A 4,851-nucleotide genomic window follows, 5' to 3' on the forward strand; every position below is an offset into this window, starting at 1 on the left:
TAGCGCCATCACTACCACCACCACCACCCCCTCCTCCTCCTCACCACCACCAACTCACACTTGCAGAACCCTACTCTGTGACAGACACTGTTTAGAAGACGTGGTCAGGTGATGACTCATTTCACCCTCACCACAATCCTGTGGCACTACTGCTGTCATTAAGATCATATAATTGATTCAGAATTTAGCTCAGTGGCCCAAGGTCATAGAGCTGGAAGTCGGCAGAGCTGGGGTTCACACTCACGTACTCTGGCTGCACAATCCTCAACCTTACAGTGTGCACCCACTCCCTAGGGAGCTTGCTAAAACACTGATTCTGATTCATAGATGGGGTGGGGCCCTTGCCTGCACTTTCCAGAAGCCTCCAGAGCACTTTGCTGCTGTGGTCAGTGATCATTCCTGGAGTAATGGCCCCCTAACCCATTGCCCTGTTCTGCTACTTATACATCATCATATTCTCCAAACTACCATTATCTAAACATCTCATCCAAGGCCATTCCCTGCTTCTCAGGAGAAAGCAGTTGTGAGCACTCAGGGTTTGCTCCATCCTTCCAGAACACGAGACCAGAGTGTGTCTCATGCAGATAGTTAACACTGGCTATTTAAGATGTGCCTCTCAGTGAACCCAATATTTGGAGAGGGTGGGCAGTGGCTGGCCTTAGTCAAGGTGGTGGCTCCTTTGTCACCTGGGTTCTCAAGCGAGTCAATGAGCACATGTTTTAAGCCAATGGGATTTCAGACTTGCTTTTTACTGTACCACGGTGTAACCCATCCTCACAGAAATGCCCAAGCATCTACATTTATTGCTCCTTATAAAATACCCTGCATCCAGAAAAACAAGGCTGGATAAATTCTCTGTGATCCCTTTGAAGAAGTTGTATCTGACCACAGGCTTTTGGGGAGTGAGATCCACAGTGAAGACACAGAAGAGCTAAGAGAAATGGGTCTCTGTGGCAGAAAAGACAGATAGCCACAAGGCAGTGTATAAATGGGAGTAGGAACAGTTACTCCCAGTTGGTCCTCATGACCACCAGCCCAAAGAAACGGTCCTCTGAGATCAACTCCAACATTTTCGTCTTGAGCTGCAGGAGGTTCAACCGTCCTACAGAGCTGGCCTTCTCCACCCCAAGCCTTTGGTTTCATTTTTTCTTAATATTACAGTCATTGCTCATAAAGACCTAAATTTTGAATATTTAATAGGAAATAATTCAATTCAAACTCACCCACCACTAAGACACAACATAGCACTGTTACAATGTAATTTGTCCATGTTGCTCTGGCCAACCATGACCAGCATCCGAAAAGACTGGAGTCAGTTAGGATTCATCAGAGATCCTGCAGGTTCCCAGAGGAGGGGACACTTGCAGCTTACTCAGGACTAGCTGTGGTCAACCGCCTTTATCAGGTGCAGAAAAGCCAGGTGACTATAGGAGCTTCACAGTCAGGACCGCATTGCTTTTAACTCTCCTCAAAACTCTTCCATAGTCTGTTAAAAAATATTGAGCTTCAAATGGAAACTCCCGCACACCTTGTGATGCCTGGAGCCAAGGTCTGCAATTTTCCTGAGAAGCCAGCCCCAACTGACAGGTGCCGACGGTTCTGCAGCGCCCCCTGGTGGTCACACCTGGAATTTGCTGCTGGTAGAGAAAATCCGCGGATTTCCGGGGGTAAGTGGTGGCAGGCAGATCAAAGAGGGTCACTGAGCTGGGCAGACACTCACATGCCCTCCAGGGGCAGCACTGGCTGCGGCTGGACCTTCTAACTCTGACAAGTCTGGGTTGGGTAGTCAGGGCGGCAGCTCCTTGATGTGGTTTCAGAGGATGATGAATCCTACTTAGAGTGGGAGACCCACATTTGATCTTTTTGGGGGGCTCCAGAGAGCAAAGCAGACCTGCTGGCACTAGGAGCAAGGGGAAGCACTAGGAAGGGGGATTTTGCACTGGCCCTGACAGAAGGCATGAATCATGCATTGTTCAGGTCACCGCTAGGATTGTCAGGGAACTCAGGGGTACTGATTCTATTCTGTCAGGGCTCCCTGGGGAAGGGAAACCATCAGGAACAGGGTATTTGGTTTAGGAAGAAGACACCTTATGTAATCCAGGGAGACACAGGAGAAATAAGACCAGGAGGGGGCAGTGGAGGATAAGAAAATCCCCTGGCAGCTTCTGAGAAGCACTCACAGGTGACTGACTAGGGACTGCAGAGCCTGGCAGATATCAGGGGACCAGGGTGGAGAGCCTGTTGGAGATTCTGGGAACAAGCTGCCCAGCCGCAGGAGGAGGGGGAGGAGAGAGGAGCTGGCGGGGGACATTGGAAGGAGTTCAGACTCTGAAGGGGCCAAGAAAAGGCCTCTAGGATTGGACTTCATTCAGGTAACAAAAGAAACAAAAGAGAAGGCTCTTGGGAGAGATGCTGAAGGCAGCAGGCCTGGGGAAGAGGGAAGAGGCGCAGAGAACGTCTCTAGTCCCTGTGGCTCTTCTCCTAAGAGTCGGTCACCATCATGGCAGCATGGGCCCACCAGCTGTCCTGCAGAAGCCCACTCCTCCTGGCTCGCAGAGCCAGAGGGCAGAGCTCAGAGCTGTGGAATGGGGGGTGGGGATTCGAGCCAAGAAACGGGAAAGGAAGGCCTCCCACACTAGTGGTCTAACCATCACCCAAGCCTCTGGATGTCCCACAAACCACACATGCACAGCTGGACTCTAAGCACAGCAGAGCATGAAAGGACTGAGCTCCTCCCAGCAGAACCCGCAAGACAACGTGGAGATCAAATCCAACCCACCTGATGACACTCAAAATATAAAAGTATATTCCTGCTTTTTGGATGAACATAGCAAAATACAGCACCTCCCCACAATTCAGAAAATTAGAAGGGTTCAAAAGTATCTCCCTTGCAATGTGCAGGATATAATCTGAACTTCAAAAGCCAAGAAATTCAAAAGCCATGAAAATGGGCAAAGGACCTGGATAAACAGTTCTTAAAAGGAGACACACATATGGCCACCAGGCATTCAAAAAAAAAAAAAAATGCTGAACTTCAGGAGTCATTGGGGAGATGCAAATTAGAAAGACAATGAACTATCCCCTCAGGCCAGTCCATCAGTCCCAGCAGTCCCCTTGATTTTCACCAAGAAGGCAGAAGATAAGCACAGGGAGGATGTGGAGGAAGGGCAACCTGCTCACTGCAGTGGGAACTACCCTGGGGTCCAGCAGTTCTGCTGCTGGGCGTGTGTGCAGAGGACATGGGATCAGCAGGAGAGACAGCTGCCAGCTGGGTCTGCTGCAGCATTGCTGAGAGTCCTGAAGACATGGAGTTATCCCAGGGCCCCCCATGGACGGGCGGATAAAGATGCAGCAGGTGGACACATGGAGTGCTGCCCAGCTTTGAAAAAGAAGGACATTTTGTCATTTGCAGCAACACAGACGAACCCTGGAGGACCTTCATCTATAAGCAGGGCACTGAAATTGAAATTGAGGGCGCTCTCCTCTCATGTGACATCTACAAAAGCCCAAGTCACAGAAGCAGAGGGGAGAATGGCAGTTAGGAGCAGGAGGTGGAGGTGAAGTGGGGGTGGGGTGCGAGGGGGCGCGGTTGCTGCAGGGGAAGTCAGTGTCGCAGACTGGGTAAGAAGGTATTGCACACCTGAGACCTGCGGAGAGGGGGACATTTAAATGGTCTCATCATGCACCCACAAACATACAGGTATGTGATGTAGCCATTTCTCAGTGTGAGCCTGAATCCAAGCCCCGCCTGGGTCTCTCTGTACCTGTCATCTCTCTCCTCTGTCCACTGAGTCAGCATGGCCACAGGTGAGCTGAAAATCTTCCTCAACTGCCATGAACTGACCGAGGATTGTAAAACACTACACCTGGTGCTTCAGAAGGCTCGATTTTCAAGAACATGTGATGTCTCAATCTTAGAAGATTGAAGTCAGCTAGAGAATGTTATCTGACCAAAAGTGGAAAAAAATTACAAATCAATAGCAACAGTATATCTAGAAAAGACCCAAGTATTTGGAAATTAAGCAATTTCCCAACCTTTCATGAAGGGCAGATGAATCCCAGGGGATTCCTTTCCTGTCTTGTGATCCTCATCTGAGTGTTAACAGAACTCAGTCCACGCAATTTTGGTGTCACTATGGTCTCTTCTCCTTGCTGGCTGGGGGCTGGGTCCTGCTCTTGGCACCCGAGGCCTAGTTGGTCAGGGTCATTGCACCAACATCTCAGGGTCAGCAGCAGGGGGGATCCTTTGCACACCAGCATCTCCCTCACCCAGCTCATAAGGGCTCTCTGAATTTAAAGACTCATTTTACAAGATCGGGCCTGGATAATCCAAAACAACCCCTCCTCTCAAGGTCTGTACCCTTAATCAAATCTGCTGAGATCTTTTTGCCATGGGAAGTAATATAATCAGAGTCTCCAGGGATTAGGGAATGGATATCTTAGGGGGCATTATTCTGCCTCCTAGGAAATCCTTCTTAAGAGGCCAGATAATTCCATTGGTGACTTTTATCTAATAATGCTAAGGGAAGAAACAACACCAAGCTTGCACAAACCTTCCAGAAAACGGAGGAGGATGGATACTCTCCAACTCATTTTTATAAAACCAGCAAGCCTAACAAAGTTAATTTAGAAACAATACCATACCCTTCATGAACAGATGCAAAAACCTTTAACATGATTTTAACAAAGCGAATCCCGTAAGCCTAGGTATATTCTTTCCGCCTCATTTATATTCCAAAATGTTCATTTTTTAAAAAAGCAACAAAATCTCAGTGGCTTGGGAGGCCGAGGCAGGAGGATCACGAGTTCAAAACCAGACTCAGCAATTTAGTGAGACCCTGTCTCAAAATA

Source organism: Marmota marmota, unplaced genomic scaffold (assembly GCF_001458135.2).
Source record: "Marmota marmota marmota unplaced genomic scaffold, marMar, whole genome shotgun sequence".
NCBI classification, from domain to species: domain Eukaryota; kingdom Metazoa; phylum Chordata; class Mammalia; order Rodentia; family Sciuridae; genus Marmota; species Marmota marmota.